Below are 25,539 nucleotides of genomic sequence, written 5' to 3' on the forward strand. Positions count from 1 at the left end.
AAATCAAAGGATACTCTGAGGTTGGGTTTGAAAGTTAGTGATCCCCTGTGAATTATGCTGATCTGCACTGAAATTCCAGGAAGAAGATGAGGGCACTAGGAATTTTGGAAAGGTTGTGCACATACCTGTCAAACTAAGGAAGAGGCCTTCACCTTCCTAAGAATCTGAAGATTACTTTGAACCCCACTGATACAATAGTGAATGAAATTAACAAATCTATGACTCTTGTTGAAGCCTTGAGCCTCTTCTAAGCTCTGGGTAATATTACAAGCACCATGGAGACCATAAGGATTTTTTAAAACAACATGAAGATTCTGGGGCACCCCTAAGACTTGAGGGTATACCTTGAGGCACACTGACACTAGGAAAGACCATGAACCCCAGTGATACCATGAGTGTCACTAAGAATTATTGGTAGGCACCGATCATCAGTGTAACCAGGGAAGATTGTAGTTTCACTGAGTGCTTGGAAAGGCAGGGATATCATTAAGCCATTGCAGAAGGCCCTGGGCACCATGGAATGCCCTGAGACTCAGTAGACTCTGGGCTGGTTCTGAGCAACACTTTGACCTTTGGAATGCCAATGAACTCTACTTAGAACCTGGGAAATCTGATGATCTTTACTGAAATCCTGGCAAAAATTCTAAACCCAGAGTGTCTTTTTGGAGCTATCTAAGCCCTGGTGAGACTCTGTGAAAAGCACTGAACATGACTGAGACTCTGCCAAAGGCACTGAGGATAACAGAAAGCCTGGTGATGGCCATGAGTTCTACTAGGGTCTGGGCAAGGTCTTCAGCTTTTTGAAAACCTGGTAATATCCTGAAATACACTGAGATGGTGGGAATGTACAAGACCTCAATGGAATAAAGAAATGAAGTAAAAAAGAACACTAAAAATCTGTGGGAACAACCTGAGCATGACTGTAAGACTGGAGAAGACTAGAAATCCCATTGAGAACCTGAGCCAAGACCCACATGAACTGAATGCATATCAGAGTCCATGACCCAGCTTAGTGAGATGCAAAAGACCCGAATACCAGTGATACACTGGGAAAATCCTCAACACCACTTAGAAATCAGTGAGGCCCAGAATGCCAAGAGACACTTTTGAAGGCCTTTGGATCACACAAACTCATGAATATCATCTGAACACACCTGAATGCTAAGGACAGTCCTGAGTCACACTGTAACCCTAGAGATTGTTGTCAGAATGACAGAACATTGTGGAAGGCATTGAGACCCACTAAAGAAATAGAGAAAGCCATGAGCTTCATTGCACATTGGAAAAGTACTCAGACACATGGAAACTGTGGGAAAGATCCAAAACAGCACATTGACTTTGGTGGAGGCACTGAACCCCATTGTAAATCTATATATTGAAGTCCTTTTGCCTCACAGAGACTGTGGGAAAAATTTGAGAACCAATCATACCTAACATCTCAAAAAAGTCCCTATAGAATTCTCTGGCCCCTATAAGTCATTGGGAAAAACACTAAGCCAGATTGAGACCTTGGAGAAAGCCACGAGCTTATACCAAGACACTTGGGCTACCCTGAATGCCTATAAAGAAAGGGGAAGGCCCTGAGCACCACTATGACACTGAGAGTATCTCCATGTTACATTAACACATTGGGCATGGCTCTATTTTCCAAAGAGACACTAGGGAAGGACATTATTTTCCAAGAACATTGTGGGAGAATCTGAGTGCCACTAGATATTATGAAGGTTGTTAATTCACTAAAACAGTAGGGTAGGCCTCACAACAATCCTTGAGAAGGTCCTGAAACACAATCAAACTCTTGGGAAGATGTTGAGTACAAGTGTAATCCTAAGAATGACAGCTTCACAGAAACCCTGGGAGAAACCATAGGATTCATTAAGAAAGCCTTAATGGCCCTGAGCACCGTGATTTATTTGGTAAGATTCAGAGCCTTGAACTGAGTTTGAAAGAAGCACTGAGCATCAATGAGACTCTTGAGAATAGCACTGAGCCTTATGGACAAACTTTAAAATATCCTGAAATAAGAGGATATTCTGAGGTTTTCTCTAACACTCAGTGATCCTCTGGAAAAGGCAATGAAAACTATTGAGACACCTGGGAAGGCCCTGAGCAAGTGGTAAAATTGTGAATAATGGTAATGTGTACCAAGAGCCAGAGAAGGTAATGAGAACACTAACATTCTTGGGAAGACTGTGAACACATCTGTTATCCTAAGGTTAGGTGCTTTGTATTCCTAATAATCTAAAGAATATTTTGATCACCATTGAAACAACAGTGAATAAAATTAATAAATTTTAGAATTTTTTTGAAGTCTTGAACCTCTTAAAGCATTGGGCAATATCAAGCTCCCTTGTTGTCACTAATTTTCTGGGGTACACCCTGGTCATCAGTGTAACCTGGGAGGACTATAGCTTTGCTGAATTTCTAAGAAGATAATGACACCACAAAGACTCTGCAGAAGACCCTGGGTAATATGTAACACTGGGAGTGGCAATGAATTCCACTGAGAACCTGAGAAACATGCTGAGATTTGCTTAAAATCTGATGAAAACTCTGAAGCCAATGTATCTTTAGGGTATCCCTAAGTGCTGCTGACACTGTGGTGAAAGCCCTGAGCACCACTTTGACAAGGGGAATGTCTCTGTTACAGTAACACACTGGTTAAGGCTCTATTCCTTCATGAGACAGTAGGGAAGGCCATAATTTTCTCAGAATACTTTGGAAGATTCTGAGCACCCCTAAATATTGTGCAGAATTCTTAAATCCACTGAAAAGTAGGGTAGGCCCCAGGCTTCACTAAGATTCTGGGGAAGGCCCTGGCACACAATCAAACTGTGGGAAAGATGCTGAGCACAACTGTGATGCTGGGAATGGCACTTAGCTCCACAGAGACCCTGGACAAGGCCTGGGATTTATTGAGAAACCCTGAATGGCCCTAAGCCCACTGTTTCCTTTGGGAAGATTCAGAGATTTGCTCTGAGGCTGGAAGAACAGCTGAGCATCACCTAGACTCTGAGAATAGCACTGAGTCTCATGGATAACCTGTAAAAGACTGAAATAATAGGAGCCTCTGATATTGCCTCTGAAACTCAGTGTCCCCCTGCTAAATGGAATGAGCACTATTGAGGCTCTTTGGAAGACCCTGAGTAGATAGTGATATTGTTAATGGTGCTGATCTGCACTGTGATTATAGGGAGGCAATGGTACCACTGAGACTCTTGGGAATGTTGTGCACACATCTGTCAATCTAAGAAAGGGCCCTTTGCCTTCCTAAGAATCAAAGAATATTTTGAACACCACTTAGGCATTACTGAATGAAATTTATAAATGTGAGATCCCTATTGAAGCTTTGAGCCTCTTCTAAACACTGGGCAACATTCCTAGAATCATGAAGATCATGTGGACCTTTCTAACAAGATTAAAATTCTTGGGAAGACCTTGAACCCTCCTGAGATTCTAGGATGGGCCTGAATCCCATGGATACTGTGAAGACCCTGAGCCCCTCTGGTATCCTGAAGAAGACCCTGCATCATTAAAACTCTTTGGCAGGCCATTTTCATCAAAGTAACCTGTGAAAACTATGTCTCACTGATTGTCTTGGAAGGCAATGACACCACAAAGACTCTGGATAAGGCCCTGGGCACCACTGTGCCCCAGGGGAATGCCCTAGGACTCAGACTCTTGGCTGGCCCTGAGCAGCACTGTAATCCTATGAATGACAATGACTACACTGAGAAAGTGGGAAAGATCCTACCATTTAGTGAGACCAACAAAACCCCGAACCCAGTGTGTTTGTGTGGGACTATCTAATCACAATTGAGACTCTACAAATAGCGTTAAACATGACTGAGACACTTCATAATGCCCTGAGTCAATCTGAGATCCTGGTAATGACCATAAGTTCCACTGTGTCCCTGGGCTCGTCCTTTTGTTCTTTGACAACCTGGGGAACAACCTGAAGCACACTGACATGCTGGGACTGTTCAAGAGCTCCCCTGAAATTTCTGAAGAAAGGAAGGAAAACATCAATTTTCTGGGAGAACTTACTGCTATGACTGTGAGACTGAAGTAGACCATGATATCCCCTGAGACTCTGGGCAATGTTATGAATCAAACTGTATGTGCCTTGAACAGATAAACTCCATTTTAATCTGAGATTTCATTTCATGTAAGAAATGCTTCCCCTTGAGAAAACTGTGCCACCGCCATCTCCTGCTAAGCACAGTCTGTTTGGCAACGCAGGGTGTTTGAAAAATGTTCCTATTATTCTTATACAATGTATTATTAAGAAATACATTTGTGTGCTGGGTTTGTAGCTCAGTGGTTGAGCTCTTGCCTTGCATGCATGAGGCACTGGGTTCAATTCTCAGCACCACATTAAACAATAAATAAATAAAACAAAGATTTTTTTTTTTTTTAAAAAAAGAAATAAATTTGAAGATACTCTTTTTTAGTTCCCACTTTTCTTGGACAGGGCACTGTATCCTGTATTAGTCATTTTGACCCACTTCATACATTGCTATTGTTTTGACTTACTGATTGCTTGTGGTTTGGGGCTATAAAAGAGAGATCCTACCTTCTGCAAGGAGTGGAGATTCTCAGAGGCAACTTGGTCATTGCTCCAGACACACCATTGAATAAATTTCCACTTCTTGCTTCAAGACTGACCTCATGATTTATTTAAAATGCAACAAAACATTTGGAAGATCCAGTAAGATTCCTGGCGTCAGGGCTGTGGCTCTTGAGCACACCAGTATTCCAGATCCTTGACACAGAGAAGTGTGCCCTTTTTCTCAAGTTTGGTAGCCCTCTGCTCCATGAGGTTCTGGACCCCCTGTAGTGGCCAATTCAAGGCTGCATTTGAATGTATGTGGTGTGGCTCATGCCTGTAAACTCAGCACTTGTGAAAGTGAATCTGATGGGACCCTGAGTCATTAACCCAGAAAGCCAATAAACAGAGATGAAAGTCTTATATCTAGGTATTGGAAGAGACAGTGTCTTGCCCACCACTGTCTGTCCCTTGTTTGTTCATGTCCATCCACCTGTTCCTGACATTGTCGTCTGACTGTTTGCCCCAGCACCTACTTTCCTTTTATTTTCACATATTGAACTTATCAGCAACTCAGGGAATCCCATCTTCAGACCTTGTCAAATTCTTTCTTTTAACCTTCCTTTTATTTCTGTCAATTTTTTTTCTTTCTTTCTTTTTTTTTTTTTTTTTTTTTTTTTGTCTTGTTAGCTATGTCATGGGAAACCTAATGCAAAAGTGGCCTAATTGCCATCTGGGGAAAAATGGTTAAAATGCCCTAGGCAACTCAGTAAAGTGCACTAGAATGTAAACTGCTGCCAAAAGTCTCCAGATGGGACCAATCTGAAACTGAAGGAAAAGTGTCAGTTTACCTTCTCCCTGGCAATGGCTCCTTCTGTCTTTCTTTCTCTCTCTCTCTCATTCTTTCTTTCCCTATGTCTCTTTCTTGCTTTCTCATGCTGTTTTACTATTAAGAACAATATTATTTTTTCCAGGCATCTTGTTTTTATTTTTTAAAGCATTTTATTGAAATATAACATTTGTACAGAACATTGCACATTAGTGTACAGTCCACTGACTTCCTAGAAGCTGACCATATTATTTAATTAACAGCTACATAAAGACACTACAAATTACCAGTACCCTAGAAGGCCTCCTCAAATACCCTTCTAGTTATTATGGGCACCCTAGGCTCCTAAGGGTAACCATTATCATAGTTAGTTCTAGCAACATACACCATCTTCTCTTTGTTTTGTTTATACCATGTATTAGGTATTCTTCTGTATTTTGAAGCAGAAGAATATTTTGAAACACAACATTATGCTTGTGATATATATCCTCATTGTTAGATGTAGTGGCATATCATTCATGATCAAAGTGGCATCTTGTTTTTAAAATTCTGTATTTTGGTGGGGGAGCCTGGGGTTGTGGCTCAGAGTTAGAGTGCTCACTTAGCATGTGCAAGGCTCTGGGCTCAATCCTCAGCACCACATAAAAATAAATAAAATTTTTTAAAATTCTGTATTTTTGAGTTTATGATTTTGATCCAGTGCACCTAGGTTAATGTGTTTTTCTAATCAGACTTATTTTAACTACCTGTAGACCATATATATAATACACACACACACAAACACTGCTTTGTTTAGTGGCCAACTTACAAGGGTTAGCTCTCAATCTAATAGAGTTTTAAAAGAGTTAAAGTCCTTGGATATTTCAGTAGACAGAATTATATTTGCTTATTACTGTTTAAAGTTTGTACCACAATTTGAGAGAGATTATTTGATGGTTATATTATCTCCTGAAAGCAAATTTATAATAAAATGCAAACTTATCTCAAATATCTGTATCTAAAAGGCAGAGCATCAGATAAATGCATATATAAGAAATATATAAATTATGTGTCTTCTGTTGAAGAAAAACAATTAGATAAATATATTAGTCAAACAATTAAACATATATTCTAAATATTTTATGGATTAACAACTATAGGTTATCCAAATACCCAGACAAATATGTATTAAGAATAAGGGCATAACTTATATTTGTATTAACTTTGTGTAACCATATGGTTCTTAGGATATTTGGATCCATTTTAATTTCCCTAGGTTAGCAGTGTACTTTTTAATATATGTGGTGTCACATAATAAGATCCTTGTGTATACATTTACTTATTTATTTTTTTTTTGTAACTTTATGCTCAGGAATGAGAATGAGGGTTCTTTGAATATCACAGGAACATTGCCGGATTTTGTTCCTGTAACAAGTAAATGCATACTCATAACCTTCAAAATTAAAAGCAAAATATAAAGAAGCATATGTATTTCTTAAAATTGTTCCATTACCTCTGCAATTTTTTTTAAAAAAATAATACAGCAATAAAAAATAGGTGATTTAGCTTTGAAACAAGTTAGGCTCAGGTATGCAACATAGAAACCTGTGGAATTAGATTTTGCCTGAAAAAATATCATTCATTAGCATTTACAGGTGGACATTCTTAAAAAGGCAGCTTTGTGCAGCTGCTGGTAGCAGGAATACACCAGGAAGTATAGGTTAGTTGCTGGAAGGCGGGACCAGAAGTCCTGTCTGAGTGACAGTGAAAGGATCAATAGGAAGCCCATGAATGTGCAGGAGGCAGGACCAGGAAGCCTGAGTGGATCTGTCAGGCTTCCAGTGGTTACCATGGTGATGGAAACAGCAGGGAGCTGGCTGCTCCTTGTTGGAGGCAAAGGCTCCCTGAGTTTCCCCAGCTAGTAGCATTCCATTTGACTTGTTTGTATTTCTCTGCCCCAGTAGGATCCTAGGGTGGGAGGCAGCTTGCCTTGTCTCTGCTCCCTGTGCTTGCTGCAGCTGGTGTTCTCCTGTCTTTTGTATTTTCCCTTGCAGCATGTGGCACTTTAAAACTGTGTTTTAACAGCAGACACCTGTGTTACTATCAGATGTTAAGGCAGTCTGCATCTGTCACTTACGTGAGGTTGTTTAAGGGTTAAAAGCACTACAGGTGGTGGGTCTAGTTAGGGAACAGTTGCTAAAGTCTTTTGATTCTGATCCAGTAGGGCAAGAATGTAGCAGAGGTTCAGTATTCATAAAAACAATAGAGAAACAAAATTCACTTCTCTACAGGCAAAGAATCCTTGTATCAAGTCTCATCACAAAATCATTTTTTTCTTTTTCTCACTTTTCAAGCACAGACTTCTAGTACATAAACCCAAAAGATTTTTACCTAATATTTCAAAATATAAAGATTTATAAAAACAACCCAAAAAAGTCCACAAAAGTGCTTTTCCCATGGTAGAGAACTGAACTTGACAACATATCCCATGAATCATCTTAATAATTCTTTACATTTATTTAGAGTCTCTGGAATTGTAAAAAAAATATCTTTTTCTCTTTCCAAAGACAAAATATTTCCAAATATTAAAAAGTTTAACATCACAGATTTTTCTTCTGTCTAATTCACTTACTTTCTACAATTCAGCTGACAACACTCTGAAATTCTAAGTGTGCTTAACTTCTGGTGAGAAATTCCAAGCCCACTAAATTTCTAAAATTCACCCTGGAGTCTCCATTAGGGCCACCAATTGTCATGTCTCACAACCGAAACACTCAAGGTAACTCCAGGTGAACTGGGTCCGGAGCAGTTGCTAAACCCTTTTATTGGGAAGAAGCTATTCAAATGAGATTGGGGTAGAATTACAAGGGAAGAGGTGAGAGTAGCTCAACCTCTCTGGGTGCTGCCTACTCCTAGGGCTACTCCCAAGAGTCTTGGCAATACTGCTCCAGACTACAATGATCTTTGAGATCACCATGGTGTATCAGGAATTAAAGATGTGTGCATTTGGAGTGGCTCTCTACAATATGCTGTAAAGGTAGTGGGATTTGGGTTTCATTGAATGAAGTGAGTTGGCTATGAAATAAAGCTAAGAAAAAAGCAGTGAAAAAAGCCACACTACACAGAAAGTAATTACAAAAAGTGGGGGTGGGATGGCTCTTTGACCTTTCACAATGGGAAGAGAGAGAGCCCTCGTTAGCTTTATTATATATGGAGGAAACTTCAAAGATTTTGCATAGAATGTTTTTCTGCCAAATAAGGTAGGAGGTGAGCTGTTTAGGCCCAGGAAGTCAAGTACAGTTCTGGAGCTAGAAGAGCAGCTTTCCTAGCCAAGCTAAGGCTGAAATCACTTTCATTGCATAATACATTAAGTGGGAGGAGCCACAGAATAACTTGCAATGCCACACCAAAATCTCCTTGGCTCAAGGCCTAGTGAAGATGATAAATAGCTCAGGAGTAGCTTCCCATACCCACCCCTAGATGACTTTACAACCTATTCTTCCCAAGCCAGACTTTTACCATGGACCCCTTGACTAACCCTATCTCTAAAAGGGGACTCCAAACTGCTTTCCCCACCCCATGATGCCCCCTCTCAGCTTGTAGCAGTAAGAGTGATCCTTACCCTTTTTCTTCCAGCAGCAAGAAGTCCCTAAAATTAGATGAGAAAATAAAATAAAAACTTCAGTCAGTGTAGATAATTGGGTCAGATCACAAAATTGGAGACCAGTTTTGGTCCAAACAGAGACCACCTCTGGGGGATTAAATTGTTAGTACCTTCAGAGCCCTTCCTCCATCCTTACTAAGATCACCTTCTCCTGATTCAACCTGTTGTTAAGTCTCTCCAACAGGTTCAACCTGAAGCTCATAAATTCCTTGGGGAGAACAAAACCCAAGAGACCACTGATTTCCAACATCCATTCCAGACAGGAGACTATGTCTATGGCACAAAGATGTCTCCTAAAGAAGAAAAGAAAATAGATAGTCTTTAAAGACCCCAACCACCATAAGAATAAAAAATGTTACTCATGTTTTTTTTTTTCTATTATTTAGGCTATTTTATAAAGCCCAAGCTGCTAAAATCACATATTTTGTCAGTTAAAATTAATATATATGCATGGCAATTACAACCTCCTACCTGATTCAAAAGGTAAATCAAGGGTTTGATTGTTTCTAAAAAGAGGAAAATATTATGGGCCAAGCTACATGTACCTGGACCAGACAAACTCCATTCTACCTTAAGACTTCATTGCATATAAGAAAGTTTTGTCCCATGAGAAAACCCTGACTCTACCACCTCCTGCCAACCACACACTGTTTGGCAAAGCATGGTGGTTGAAAAATATTTCAGTTATTCTTATACAATGTTTTATCAAGAAATACAATTGTACGATGTCCTCTCTTAGTTGATATTTCTCATTGGAAGTGTACTGTACCCTGAACTGGGTCATTCTGACTGACTTCCAACATTGCTATGGTTTTGAATTACTGGTACTTTGCAGGTTTTCACTAAAAAAGAGATACCCTACTTTCTGCAAGAGGTTGAGATATGCAGAGGCAATGTGGTTGGTGGCCCTTGATCAGCCAGTGAATAAATGTCCATGTCATCCCTCAAGCCTCCTCCAGTGATTTATCTAGAACATAACACAACACAAGGCTCCACGATCCAATAAATCAGTACCAGAGGTCATGAGCCTCATTAGTGACCTGGGAAAGCCCTGAATTCCAGTGATACAATGGGAAAAGCTCTAAACCCTAATTAGACACCAGTGAAGGCCTGAATGCCAAGAGACACTTTTGAAGGCCTTTAAATCACACAAAATCCTAAAAAGCATTTGAGTATCTCTGAAATACTATGGTAAGCCCTGAATCACAGCAAAATCCTGGATATAGTCCTGAGAACTATTGATACACTATGGAAGGTAATGAATTCCAATAAAGAATATGGAAAAACTTTGTGTTTCATTGTTGAGCAGAAAAAAAAACAAAAACAAAAACAAGGGGAATCAGGGAAAGGTCCACAAACCCATTTAGACCTGGTGGTGGCCCAAAATCCCACTGAGAAGTACTAAGGCTTTTAGTCTCACAGAAGAACTGGGGGAAAATCTGAGACCCAATCATGCCTGAGATCTGAAAAAAGACCCTAGAAAATACTCTGAGGTCCTATAAGCCATTGAGATAAGCACTGAGCCAGAATGAGACTCTGGGGAAAGCCCTGAGCTTATACTGAGGAACATGAAATAGCCTTGAGTACCACTGACAGAGTGGGCAGGCCTTGAGCAACACTATGACAATGTGAATATACCTGAGTTTGGCAAGGAACTAATCCCCATTGAGATACTAGTGAAGGCCAATATTTTGCAAGAATACTGGGAAAAAATTTAAGCATTACTAGATATTGTGAAGCATCCTAAAACCCACGGAAAGATTAGCATAGGCCCTAGGCCTCAGTATGATACTTGGAAAGGCTCTAACACTCAATTAAACACCAAGAAAATCCTGAGCACCACTGTGATGCTGGTAATGTCACTGAGCTTCACAGAGACACTGGAAAAATTTCCTGGGATTCCGTAAAAATTCCTGAAAGGCCCTGAACCCAATGTTTCCATTGGGAAGATTCAGTGTCACTCTGATGCTGGAAGAAGCTCTGAACATCAACTGAGACTCTGAGAATAGCACTGAGCCTATTGAGGAACTCTATAAATCCAATAATTTGGGGATACCTGGGAAAAGGCAATGAGAACTATTAAGACCCCTGGAAAGAACCTGAGCAGAAGTGATCACGGGAATGGTGCTTGTCTGCACTTAGATCCTGTGAAGATCACAAGACCACAAAGACTTTTAGGAAGGCTATGCATACATCTGTCAATCTAAGGAAGGCCTTTAGCATTCTTAAGACTGAAGAAATTTTGAACATCACTGAGCAAACAGTGATTAAATAGAAATGCAGAGACATTTATTGAAGCCATCAGCCTCTTAAAAGCACTGAGCAATAATCTGGGCATCATGAAGAACATGTGGAGGTTTCTAAATGTGACTGAATTCTTAGAAGGCCTTGAGCCCACCTGAGACTCTAGGGTAGACCACGAGCCACACACACAAAAATGTTCCTTAGCCCCTCTGATACCATAAAGAAGGCCCTGAGTATCATGAAGACTCTGGGGTAACCCTGATCATCAGTGTAACCTGGGAAGACAATAGCTTCACTGAGTGCTTAGAAAGGCAATGACACCAACAAGACTGGAAAAGGCTCTGGGGACCACTGTGATCCTGGTAATGGCAATAAACTCCACTGAGGATCTGGGAAGGGGCTGAGATTACTGACACTGACTAATATCCTGAACCCAGTGTGTCTTTGGGGAACTATCTAAGCCAAGGTGAGACTCTCAGAATAGCACTGAACATGACTGAGACACTGCAAAATATTCTGAGAAAAAGTGAGAGCCAGGTAATGGCCATGAGTCCCACTAAGGAAATGGGCAATGCATTTGGCTCTGTGAAAATTTTGGGAACATTCTGAACCACACTGCAATTCTGGGAATGTCTGAGAGATTCACTGAATGCCTGAGCAAGGGAAGGAGAACACTAAGACTCTGGGAGACTGCCCTGAACATGACTATGAGAATAGAGGAGACTCACTGAGATTCTGGGCAAGGTCAAGATCACACTCCATTGAATGAGTATGTTAGGCCATGAGTCTCATACTGACCTAAAGAAACCCTAAAAATTCCAGTGATACACTGAGAAAATCCCTAAATTTTATTTAGACGCCAGTAAGTGGCTGAATTCTAAGAGAAACTTCTGAAATCCTTTAAATCACACACTTGTGAAAAGCATCTGAACACCCTTGAAATACTAAGGACAGCCTTGAGTCTCACTGACACCCTGGAGATAATTCTAAGAATTACTGATATACTGTGGCAGGTATTGAGGCTTAGTAAAGAACATGGGAAAGCCATGAGCTTTGTTGTTGAGCTTGAAAAGCACTAAGAAACAAGAATATCCTGGAAAAGGTCCACAAATGCACTTAGACCCTGGTGGAAGCCCCAAACTCCCTGATAATCTACTGAAGGGCTTTAGACACACAGAAGTTCTTGGGGAAAATCCAAAAACCAATATACCTGAGAACTCAAAACAAACAAACAAACAAACAAACAAACAAACAAAAAACCCCTAGAGAATTCTCTGAACCCAGTAAGTCATTGAGGAAGCACTAAATCAGAGTTAATCCCTGAAGAAAACCCTGAGCTTACACACAGAAACATGGGGTGGCCCTAATGCCTCTGACACATTGGGGAGAAAACTGAGCACAAGTGTGATAATGGAAAGATCTCTGTATTATAATAACACACTGGGCAAAACCCTAGTCCCTTTGGAGACACTAGTGAAAGTGATTAAGTTCTGAAAATACTGGGGAAGAGTCTAGGCACCACTAGATATTGTGCACAGTTTGCAGACCAACTGAAAGAGTAAGGTAGGCCCTAGGCCTCATTATGACACTAAAGGATGCTCTGACACAATTAATCAAACTCTTGGGAAGATGCTGAGCACCACTGTGATGCTGGGAATGACACAGCTTCACAGAGATTTTGGGTAGTGCTCTGGGTTTTATTGAGAAACCCTGAATGGCCCAAACCCAGTGTTTCCTTTGAGAACATCCAGAGCCTTATTCTGAGGTTAAAGAAGCACTGAACATCACTGAGACTCTGAGAATAGCACTGAGCCTCATGGAGAACCTGTAGAAACACAGAAAAGAAAAGGAGACTCTGGGGATTGTGCTGAAACTCAGTAAGCCCTGGAAAAGGAGATGAGACCTATTGAGACCCTCAGAAAGGCCTTGAGCACATGGTGACCTTGGGAAGGTAGCTGAGCTGCACTGAGAGCCTAGGAAGGCAATGAGAGCACTAAGACTCTTGGGAAGGATGTGAATACATCTGCCCTTAGCCTTTCAAAGACTTTGAAGAAGAGTTTGAACACCATGGAGACAACAGTGAATGAACTTGACAACTCCTTAAGTCTTGTTGAGACCTTAGACTTTCTAAACACTGGAAATAATCTGAGCACCATGAAGTCCATGTGGACCTTTCTAAACAAAATTGAAATTCTGCAGAACACCTTAAGTCCTTCTGAGATTCCAGGGAGGTCCTGTGTCTCATTGGTACTTGGAAAGACCCTGAGCCCCTCTGATACCCTGAAGAAGGTCCTTAGTATCACTATGACTCTGGGAAAGGCCATTAGAATCACTGTAACCTGGGAAGGCTATAGCTTTACTGAGAGCCTAGAAAGAAAATGACACCATTCAGATTCTGTCGAAGGGCCTGTGCACCACTGTGACCCTGGGGAATGTCCTGAGAATTAATAAGATTCTGGACTGGTCCTGAGAAACACTGTGATCCTGGGAATGACACTGAACTCCACTGAGAACCTGGAAAATGTGCTGAGATTTTTTGAGATTCTGGCAGAAACCCTGAAGGTGGTTTCCTCAAGAAACTACCAAATTCCAGCTGATACTCTAGGAATAGCACTTAATATGACTCAGACACTGCAACAAGCCATGAGAAATACTGAGAGCCTGGTAATGGCCATGGAACTCCCTGAGGTCCTAAGGAGAACTTCTAGCTCTTTGAAAATATGGGGAACATCCTGAACCAAACTGAGTGGGAATGTCTAAGATCACCCCTGAATACCCAAGAAAATGAAAGAGAACACTAAGACTCTGGAAAAAACACCCTGAGCATGACTATGAGACTGGAGGAGACCATGAAATACAGTGACGCCATGGGAAAGGTGCCACACTCCACTGAATCAGTATGAAATGCTGTGAGGCTCTTTATTAACCTGAAAAATCTTTCATTTCCAGTGATACACTGGGAAAAGTCATGAACCCAAATTAGACACCAATGAAGACCCTGAATGCCAAGAGACACTTTTGAAGGCCTTTGAATCACAATACCAACTGGACATTTTTGAAATTATATAGATGGCTCTGAGTCTCACTGAAATTCTAAAATGATCCTGAATACTATGGATATCCTGTGGAAGGCACTGAGGACCACTAAAAAACATGAGAAAGCCATGAGCTTCATTGTTGATCTCAAAAATCTTTGAGAAACAAGGAGACCCTGGGAAAGGTCCACAACTCTTGTTATATTTTTGATATGAGGTGTACTCCAAACCTTCACAAGTGAGACAATGCAAGAAGGTTCAGAGGAGAAATGATTGTGTCTTAAGAGCCTTAACATAATCAGTGATTCAGTCCCCTCATTTGAATTAGCTGAGTTATCACTGAAGGTGGTTGGGGTGCAGTTGGAGGAGTTGGGACTTTTGGGACATGGCTTTCTGGTATATATTTTGTATCTGGTGAATGGAGTTATCTTCTGCTTTCTGTTGGTCATGTGAGTTTCTTTCCTCTGCCACACCCTTTCTTCATGATGTCCCCCCTCACCTCAAGCTCTGGGGTATGGAGCCAGCCTTCTGTGGACTAAGATCTCTGAAACCATGAGCCTTCAAATAAACTTTTCCTCCCCTTTGATTGTTCTAGTAGGGTTATTTTAGTCACAGTAGTGAAAAAGCTGAATAAAACAGATATTGGTACCAAGAAGTGAGTTCATTTCTGTGACTAAGTGATCACATGTTTAGTAAGCATTTTGAGCTTTTTGGAATTGGTGGGAGGAATTTTGAGATGTGTAGCAGTGAAAGATGGAAATACTTTAGATTGTGTAAGTAGAGATTAATGGCTGATTCAGGTGGAAGCTCAGAAGACCAGAATGGCAATAGGACACTGGTCAGTAAAGACCAGGCTCATGAGGGTTTAGAACAGAGGACTCTATTGGAATTTGGAGTAGAGGCCATTCCTGTTTTATTCTGGATGACAAGTTGTCTGCATTTTGCCCAGGTCCTGAGACTTTCAGTGGGGCTGATTTTAGAAGTGATTGACTTTTTAAAAAACATTTTTTTTAAGTTGTAGATGGACACAATATCTTTATTTTTATTTATTTATTTTGTATGTGGTGCTGAGGATTGAACCCAGTGCCTCACACATGTTAGGTGAATGCTCTACCACTGAGCTACAACCCTAGTCCCAGAAGTGATTGACTTCTTTATGTGGTGGAGAAAATGTCTAGGCAGCATAGCATTCAGGCAGTGGCATAGATATTGCTGGTACCTTTTAACTAAATTTATTGTAATATTCAGGAGCAGAAAGAAGAGCAAAAAGATTTGGAAAAAGTGAACTGAAAGGCCACAAAACTAGGGCTAAGCATGTTGCAGTTGTTGAAGTTATACCGCCATTAAAACAAAACAAAACAAAACAAAAAAACAAAAAACTAAAGACTATGACCAAAGACAATAATAAAGATGGCTTGAAGGCATCTCAAAATCTGGCAAGACCACACCTATCTCAAGTTCCTGGGAGAAAAGGTGAGAATTTTCTTAAGAAGAGATCATGGGGCACTCTTCTTACAAAAGGGGGACCCAAAGGTTTTTTTAACAGTCTCAGCTACACAACACTCAGAGGCCACTGCAGCCAGGGTCCCTGGAGTATTGGCTATTGCTCAAAATGGTGATAGACCTTGGCACCAATTATGTAGTTCTGGTTCTGCAGAAAAGTTGGATCCTGGAGTTAGGGATTTGTTGAGAGCCACAGCTGAAGGGGCCCCAGCAAAGTTCCAGCTGATTGGCTCCACTGTGGTGATGCTCATTGGCCTGTTTTCCTGTTTCAGACCACAGAGCTGCTCATTGGGGGACTCTTTTGGCTCTGACCATGCAACTCAGCCAATCGACCTCAAGAGTGGGAGGAGTGAGGGTTGCGAGGCTCCCCAGAAGATCCGATGGTGGCAGTTGGGCTCTGAGGGAATTCCTGGAGAGCTCGCGTGGTGTGGCGTGTGTGTTCTAAAAATAAAGCTTGTTCCTGCTTGACAAGTGGCTCATGAGTTGTGCCCAGCCAGACTGTGACATTTGGTGGCCTGCAGGGGGAACAACTGAGGGTAAGTGATAAGGTAAACTTCTCACCCCTGAGGGCAGGGTGAGAGGATGTGTAGCCATTTTAAGATTCTTCTTTCATTTTGTTTTGATTTTGTTTTAAGTTGCCTGTCCCTGGAGATGGGTGAGATGGAAGAAAAACTGCTCACATCTGAGGAAAATTATTTGCTTAGCTGAACAACCATCACAAGCAGAAGGGAGGAGGATACAAAATGCCATGACACCAAGCCAATTGAGGGCTCCTTTTGGAATAATTGTACCACCAATGACATCATCAGCAAAAATATCCCAGCACTACCACAAGTCGCTGCACAAAAGATAGTTCACAATGCATACAAGTGATTGATATATAGTCGAGGCAAGTTCTGCAAGCAGTTCAGTGATAGCTATTGCAGAAGCTGTAGTTTGGTTTTATCTTTGTCTTCACCAGCACTGGGATGAAGATAGGAATTCTGGCAATAATGGCTAAAGAAAAAATTATGTAACATTCCAGCAGGCACTAAAAGAAAACAAATTTCTGAAAAATTTACATTATCCTGAACAGAATTATTAAATATAATGGAAAGGAAAGGTGAAAATAAACAAACAGATCTGTTAACCTCTTTTTTTTGGTTAACATATTAAAACAATCCTCAACACCTGTTTATATAATTTAAATTAAACCATTTAAATCACATGAATAAGAAAAAAATATTTGGATCCATTTTTTCATGAGCACTGGTCATATATGATATATGAACATAAGCACATACAAACATACAACACAAAACACAAGTGTGCACACATAATATAATACATACAACACATAACATAATAGTAAAGGCCTTGTAACTTTTTACAGGTGAAATCTCCATTGCAATGTTTAAAAACTCCATAGTCAAAAGATAGAACTGAGCAGCAAAACATTAACCTAGGTCTGTATGAGCTCAAAAAAAAAAAAAAAAAATAGAACTTCATGATGTGGAAAAGGGCAATAATAAAATAGATATTAAAAAAAGCATCCTGGTTTCATTAGCCTCCAGGTGTGGGAGAACCACTGTCGCAGATGTAAGGATAGCCAAGCTGGAGTTCTGGATATCAGCTGTTATGGATTTGAGCCAAATCATCTTCTTTTTGGTCTATAGAAATTGCTTTAGTTAGTCTCTCTGGAATCCAAATCAGCTGCTGTTCTCCCTGTGGAAACACACAAACAGACCCCCGACTCCAGACAATCACTAGGTCAGGACCTTTCCATTGTCCTGTTAGAATATTCTTCCAAAGTACCTTGGGCTTATGTACATTTTTTGGACACATATGCCTTTCTGCAGTACTAAGCCCTGATGAATCCAAATTTAAAAAGTTTAGAGTAAAAAGGGTTATTTTAAGTTTATCTTTGGGGAATATATACCCCTTCCCAATACCTTCTTTTTGCTTTAATAAGTACATTTTAATAGTTTGATGAGCTCTTTCAACTAAACCTTGTCCCTGTGGATTGTATGGGATTCCTGTCATATGAGTAATGCCAAATGATGAGCAAAATTGTTTAAAAGAGGTAGAAGTATAACCAGGACCATTATCTGTTTTTAACTGTTTGGGAATGCCCACAGTGGCAAAATTTTGTAAGCAATGAGCTATAATATCTTTAGTTTTTTCTCCAGCATGAAGGGATCCCATAAAAAATCTGGAAGAAGTATCAACTGTAACATGCAAATATTTTAATTTTCCAAATTCTGGCAAGTGTGTGACATCCATCTGCCAAATATGGTTAGGTATCAGTCCTCTAGGATTGACTCCAAGATTAACTTGTGGTAAAAAGGTCACACAATTTTGACATTGTTTTTTTATTTGTCTAGCTTGTTCCTTAGTTATTTTAAAATGCTTTTGTAAAGTATTAGCATTGACATGGAACCTTTTATGAAAATTTGTAGCTTCTTCTAGTGTAGAGAAAATATGTATGTCATGTGTAGCTTTATCTGCTAAATCATAGCCCAAACTAAGGGCTCCAGGTAATTCTGTATGTGCCCTGATATGACCTATAAAGAATGGATATTTTGTGTCCCAGATTAGACTTTGTATAGTGGAAAACAAAGAGAAAACAGCAGAGGAAGGGGAAATCCTACCAGCATCTTCAAGGGATACTATAGCATTAACTATATACTGACTATTGGAAAATAAATTAAATACAGAATCTTAAACATAACAAAAGCTTGTAATACTGTATTAAGCTCTATCTTTTGAGCTGATTGTTTGGGTACTAAAAATGTAAAAGTTTGATCAGGGGTAACTACTGCTGCTGTACCGTTATTTGACCCATCAGTGAATATATTTGGAGCATTCATGATAGATGTTTTTCTTGTCATTTTTGGAAAAACTACAGGATACGAAGACCAAAAGGACAACAAAGGATTAGATCATAAGTGGTTATCAAATGAAATATTAGATTTGCACGTGATTATTGCCCAAGTATTTAACTCATTAGCTAACTCATCAATTTGATCCATAGCATATGGAGTAATAATTTTATTGGGAGAAATTCCAAACACTCCCTTTGCTGCTTTTATTCCTTTGAGTATTAATTGATCTACAGCCTCAGGATACCTAGTAAGAATAGTGTTAGGAGAATAAGATAAATGTATCCATAATAATGGACCTTCTTGCCAAAATACTCCTGTAGGAATATTTTTTGTTGGTAGTACAATAAATAATAAAGGCAACCTTATATCAATTCTATCCAAATGCATATTTCCATATATGTTTCAATGATTTGTAATGTCTTTCTTGCTTCAGGCATTAACATGCGGGGTAAATTTGGATCTGATGGACTTTTTAGGATATCAAATAAATGTCCCAACTCTCCTGTTGGTATGCCTAGATAAGTCCTTATCCAATTTATGTTTCCTAATAACTTTTGAAAGTCGTTAAGTGATTTTAGTTGATCTACTCATATTTGAATTTTTTGGTGGATGGACCATGGTTGAGGATAATAGAACTCCTAAATAATTAATTGGAAAATTTAATTGTACTTTATCTATTGCTATCTTTAGATTATAATTTTTTAATAAGTTTGTAAGTGTGGCATAACATTCTAGCAATGTGTTTTTATCTTTTTGTGCTAATAATACATCATCCATATAGTGAAATATTTGTAGTTCAGGATTTTGATTTCTAAGTGGCTGGATTACTTTGTTAACATAAATTTGACACATAGTTGGGCTGTTAGCCATCCCTTGAGGGAGTACTTTCCACTCATATCTCTGATCAGGACCTTCATGATTCAGTGCAGGGATAGTAAATGCAAAATGTGGACTATCCTCAGGATGAATTGGAATTGAAAAAAAAAACAATCTTTAATATCTATAACTAAAACATACCAGGTTTTTGGCAAAGCAGACAATTGGGGAATCCCCAGTTGAGCAGGTCCCATAATAACCATCTCATTATTAATGGCTCTTAAATCTTGCAATAATCTCCATTTATCAGATTTCTTTTTGATAACAAAAATGGGAGTATTATGGGGGAGATACAGAAGGTTGTATATGTCCCTCCACTAATTGTTGTTTGACCAGGTCATGGGCTGCTTGTATCTTTTCTTTAGTCAGGGGCCACTGAGGAATCCATACTGGTCTTTCTGATTTCCAAGTAATTTTTATTGTCCCAGTGGCCCCTTCTGAAAATCCAACCCATGTCTGTCCGTTCCTTGATCTATTTGTATTGGTGCTGCTATACCTTGTTCTTGTTTTTCTAATCTTTTTCCTTTCCTAAAACCTTGTCTAGTCATAATAGTGCGTGTACTTTGGTTGATGTTATTTGTTAATGTCAAACCTAATTGATCTAGGACATCTCGTCCCCATAAATTTATAGGAAGATGATCCAATACATATGGCTGTATAGTTCCCATACAGCCTTCAGGATCCTTCCAATCTAATACCATTACACTTCTATGGGGATTAGTTGCCACTCCTAGGCCTCGAAGCATTTGAGTGGCTTGTTGTAATGGCCAATGTTTTGGCCATTCTTGATGAGAGATGATGCTAAGGTCTGCACCTGTATCCAGTAGCCCATTAAATTCATGTCCTTGAATATTTAGTTTTAGCATGGGGCGAGAATCTAAATTTAAAGAAAGCATAGCCCAATCTACACCTGTGGAGTCTAATCCCCTGGAACCTCTTTCTAAAGTATGACTGGAAAATTTATCATGTAGGCTGGGTGTTATTAATAACTATGCTATTCTATCTCCTGGTGAAATTACTGATATACCCTTTGGAGAACTGGCTATAATTTTTATTTCACCTTCATAATCGGGATCAATTACCCCAGGACTTATCATAAGTCCTTTTAGAGTAGAAGAACTGCGCCCAATAATAAGCCTACTGTTCCTTGGGGAAGAGGTCCTTTTCCTTCTGTGGGAATGATTTGAACTCCCATCTCTGGAGTTAGTACTACTCTAGCAGAGGTGCAGATGTCCAATCCTGTGCTTCCTCTGGTTTGTCTAGTGAGGGATCTAATGGATAATGTGTCCTGGGCACTACCCTGATGGTGTTGCTGGGTTCCTCCAGTGCCCTGTATATTTGTGGTCGTGGGCAATGGAGCCCGATGCCTTTCTTCTTAATATTGTGGGTAAACACCTGGTCCTTGTCCGTTTTTTGATAATGGAGTATCCTCTATGGTGGTTTGAGAACAGCATTCATTAGCCCAATGTCTCCCTCTATGGCATCGTGGGCAAATATCTGGTATTCTACCCCTTTGATACCTAGTTTTGTTAAACTTGCAAGCAGCTTTACACTCAAAAATATGTGGTGACCCTGAGATCCACTGACACCGCAGAAGGCTCTGAGCCCCCCAATGACAATGGGAATTTTCCTGAGTTCGAATGACACATGGGGCAAGGAATTATTCCCCACTGAGACACTGGTGAAGGCCATTAGTTACCCAGAACACTATATACCACTAGATAATGTGCAGAGTTCGTTAAGCCACTGAATCAGTAGGGTAGGCCCTAGGCCTCACTAAGACCCTTGGGAAGACCCTGACACACAGTCAACCTCTGGGGAAGATGCTGAGCACCACTGTGATGCTGGGATTGGCCCTTAGCTCCATAGAGACCCTGGGCAAGGCCCTGGAATTTATTGAGAAATCCAAAAGATCCTGAACCCAGTGATTCCTTTGGAAAGATTCAGAGCCTTGCTCTGAGGCTGGAAGAAATACTGAGCAAAACTGACACTCTGAGAATAGCACTGAGCCTCATGGAGAACATTTAAAAGATCCTAAAGAAAAAAAGACTCTGAGACTGGCTCTGAAACTCCATGAGCCCCAGGAAAAATCAATAAGGCCTATTGAAACCCTGTGAAGTCTCTGAGTATAGTGGTGCCCCTCTTCCACCAATGAACCTTAATTACGCTTCTCAGGTACCTTCAACATACTTGTCCTTATTAACAGAATAACAACAACAATATCTGCAAAAGAGCTTAAATGTGGTTATATTTACTATTTCCTGTTACTGTGTCTCATAAAAGCTAAGTTTGGCAACAGACTTTATGTTGCTTCTGCTTTTGTGGTAAAACATATAACCTCTGATTAATCTAAAAATAAAAAAAGTGAGACCAAAGCACTCTCTATGAACTCAAAGAAAAAAAAGACACTTTTAGGTAGACTATAGCAAAAGTGGAAATTCAAGCCCTTCCTCCCAGTGGGTATAAAGTTCAAAGAATTTCTAGACTCAAGGTTCAGAGGAGGAAATTGTACACAATAACCACACTCTGAATCATCTGTAGCCAATAAACCTGCTTTCTGCTAGTTCCTCAGGTGTTCAATCTCATCTGTTCTACATCATTTGGCAATCCGCATGGGATGGAAATGGTGAAGTTGCCTCTCTTGTCTTGGGATCTGGCTTCTCTGGGATGTTGGAGGATGTGGTTTTCCCTAGCATAGCACAGAGGCAACTCTTTGGCTGAAGGAGGAACAACTCACCTGACATTTCATATCTGCCACCCTGAAGCACAATAGAACTCACGAGGAGCAGGAACCAAGGACCGAAAACTTGGAGCACCACCTGACCAAACAGCTAGGTCCTGGGTCCTTCAGTGTGGTAGCCCACCTGACTTCCCCCAAGAGGCCTAAGTAGATGGAAGAGAGGCTTGTTCAACATCTGAGGGTCCTGAATAACCTCCAAAAGGAGTTGGAGCCAAAAAGAACCCAGGGAGGCACCTAACGTCTCTGTTTGGGGTCAGCAAGCATAAGGGACAGCGTGACTCCCTTTTTGTTTGTGTAATTTGGGGGTTTTAAAACTTTACTCTGACCATTGTTATGGCAAGATTGCAATAAGTCACTAAGTATATCTTAAGAAGAAGATGGAACATTTATTCTCCAGCTGAAAGTCTGGATTTACCAGCTCAGGGGCTAAGGGGAAGACTGCGAGTTTATACTCTTCAACCCCCTCCAAGGGTTAGAGTACAGCTTTATAGTCCAAAACCACTTTAATCATAAGAGACTATTGCTATGATTCAAACTAAACAAACATCATGAGATCTAAAATCATAAGCAGAAGGGGAAGTGGGTCAAAACAACACTATTTGAGTACCAGTTAAAGAATGGTTACTAACATCTAGACAATCATTTCCTGACAGGCTACATTGTTCAAGAAAAATGAAAAACACAAAAAGATTACATTGTATAAGAAAAAAATTGTGTTTCTAAGCAGGGTGCTCTAAGCTAGATCAGGATGGCAGAGGCAGAATTTTCTCATGGGACAAGCATTTCTTTCATGAAAGGATAAAATGGAGTCTGTTTGGTCATTGCTCATATAGCCTGGCCCATAACACCATGTCTGTGGGAAAGTGCAAATGAGATGGATAAGGGAAGAATTCAGACCCAACCAAAGTACCAAAGTGAGTGCTGAGTCCCAGTTCATGGTACCATGAAACCTCATACAGTCTGTAACAGAATTCCACCAACCAATGTTTAGGTGCAAGCTCCAGTTTTGGAGTTGATATGGACCCACAAGGTTAAGAGGACCCAAAGTCCCTGAGAGGAGAAAGGATGAAGATGGACCAAGTGATTCTTGTCATAAGTGTGTGACACCAATGCAGGGTGAAACATGGGAGGCACACAAAGTAACTGAATCCCTTAAACCTCTTGGAATGTCTGTTGAGAAACCTTAAGAAAGGTTTTATGGGAGACTATGGGGTGAAATTTACTCAGCAAAGATTTGTTTTCTCTGTGAATTAGAATGGCCAAGCTTTGTTGTGGTCTGGCCACCAGAAAGATATTTAATTGAAAGCATCATTGCTGAGGTCTTTTTAATAGCTGCTGGAATCCTGGACATCCAGAAGAGTTCCCTTAATTGCAGACAAGAGAGATAGTCTAGAAACACCACCTTGGTTGAGAGCCTGTCTAGATGGACAATCCAAATTAATGTTAGCTCAGATTATAGCAGCCTGTAAGACCCCCCACCTCACCCCACAAAAAAGGCAACTAAGCAGAGAAAATCTGATCAAGAAGAGACAGAAAAAGAACCAGGTTTTCTAGGTGAGCCAGAAGAGAACCCACCACCTTACGTGTCACTCTACCCAACATTTCCAAGACCGCCAAGACAATGGGCAGTCCGCTCATCCCCCTCATCCCCAGAAACAGCAGATTATGGCCATTTCACACCAGCTACTCCTTCCTCTGTGAGGTTCTCAAGGCCAGAGCCTTCTCCAGGGCCAAAGATTCCTCCTCTAACTTGTAAGACCACGATGGGATCCCATCCTAAGACCAGAGCCACAACCCAGCTGAGAGCTCTCCAGATGCTCCTGTGAGAGACTAGAGGACCTGCCTATGTTGACCAGGAGGAAGTTGTCTGAGGAGCCCAATGCATTTTCAAGTATCAGGCTTTTACCTTTAATGATCTCTGATATTGGAAAAATCATACTACTTCCTATACAGAGAAACCTCAGACCATGATTGATATGATGCAATCCATTATCCAGACCTATTAACCTCCCTACTTGTTATGGTTTGGATGTGAGTGTCCCCCAAAAGCTCACATTAGACAATGCAAGAAGGTTCAGAGGAGAAATAATTGGGTTGTAAGAGTCTTACCCCAATTAATTATTTAATACCCTAATAGGGATTAACTGACAACTAAAGTGATAGGGTATGGCTGGAGGAGATGGGATTTGAAATGTGGCTTTAGATATATATTTGTATCTGCCAAGTGGAGTCTCTCTCTCTGTTTCCTGATCAACATGTGAGCTGTTTCCCTCTGCCATGCCACATTCTTCTGCCATGACCTCTTGCCTCACCTAGAACCCCAAGGATTGGAGTCAGCCTTCTATGGACTAAGACCTCTGAAACTATGTGCCCTCAAATAAACTTTTCATTTTTTAAAATTGTCTGGTTAGAGTTTTTAGTCACAGCAGCAAAACAGCTGACTAAAACACTGGGGGAACTGCTGCCAGCTACTTCTTACTCCATTCAATACAGAGGAGGGCAAATAGGTGACCTGAGTGCATTAAGATAGCTAGAGGAACATGCCCCAAATGCACAAGGCAACATCCAAGTCTATGCCTAGGACTAGTTCCTCAACACAGACTCAGGGTGAGACCCCAGTCTGCCATGCAACCAGCACGCTAGCTTCATACTAAATGTTCCAAACATAGAAGTTAATTAGTGAGATCAAAATAAAGACACATAAAACTCAATTTACCTTTTTCTTGCCCAGCTAAGAGATGGCTTCTCCCAGCTCCTGCCTCCAGCCACCTGGAAGTAGTGAGGTTTACAGAAGAGACCAGCAGGAAAGAGGAAGAAGCATGCCAGAGAGTGGGCTTTTATTGGGGAACAAAAAATTCAGAGGAAAATTCCATCCAATGAAGGTCGAGGGGGACAGCATTCCAAGGTCAGGGTCAGTGATTGGTTTCCAGGTCAATGATCAGTCACACCCCCACACGGACAAGCCCTCACACCTGGAAAGGGTGGGGAAGGCTCTGACACAGCTGGTCTGAGCACCTCACACCCAGTCAGGGAGGTACCCAATCACATTCAAGAATGGCTTCCCACACCCCAGCAAAGAGGAAGACCTTTAAAAAATAAAGAGATATCAAGAAGCCCTCATAGGAGAACTGAAAGAAGGGGAATGAGGGCCCTAAACATGACCAAGGTATCAGAAGTACTCCAAAAACCTGATGAAAGCCCCAGCCAGTTCTATAACAACTTTGTGAAGCCTTTGACTCTTCATTCCCTTTGACCC

The sequence above is a fragment of the Callospermophilus lateralis genome, chromosome 2 (genome assembly GCF_048772815.1).
Source record: "Callospermophilus lateralis isolate mCalLat2 chromosome 2, mCalLat2.hap1, whole genome shotgun sequence".
Lineage (NCBI taxonomy): Eukaryota > Metazoa > Chordata > Mammalia > Rodentia > Sciuridae > Callospermophilus > Callospermophilus lateralis.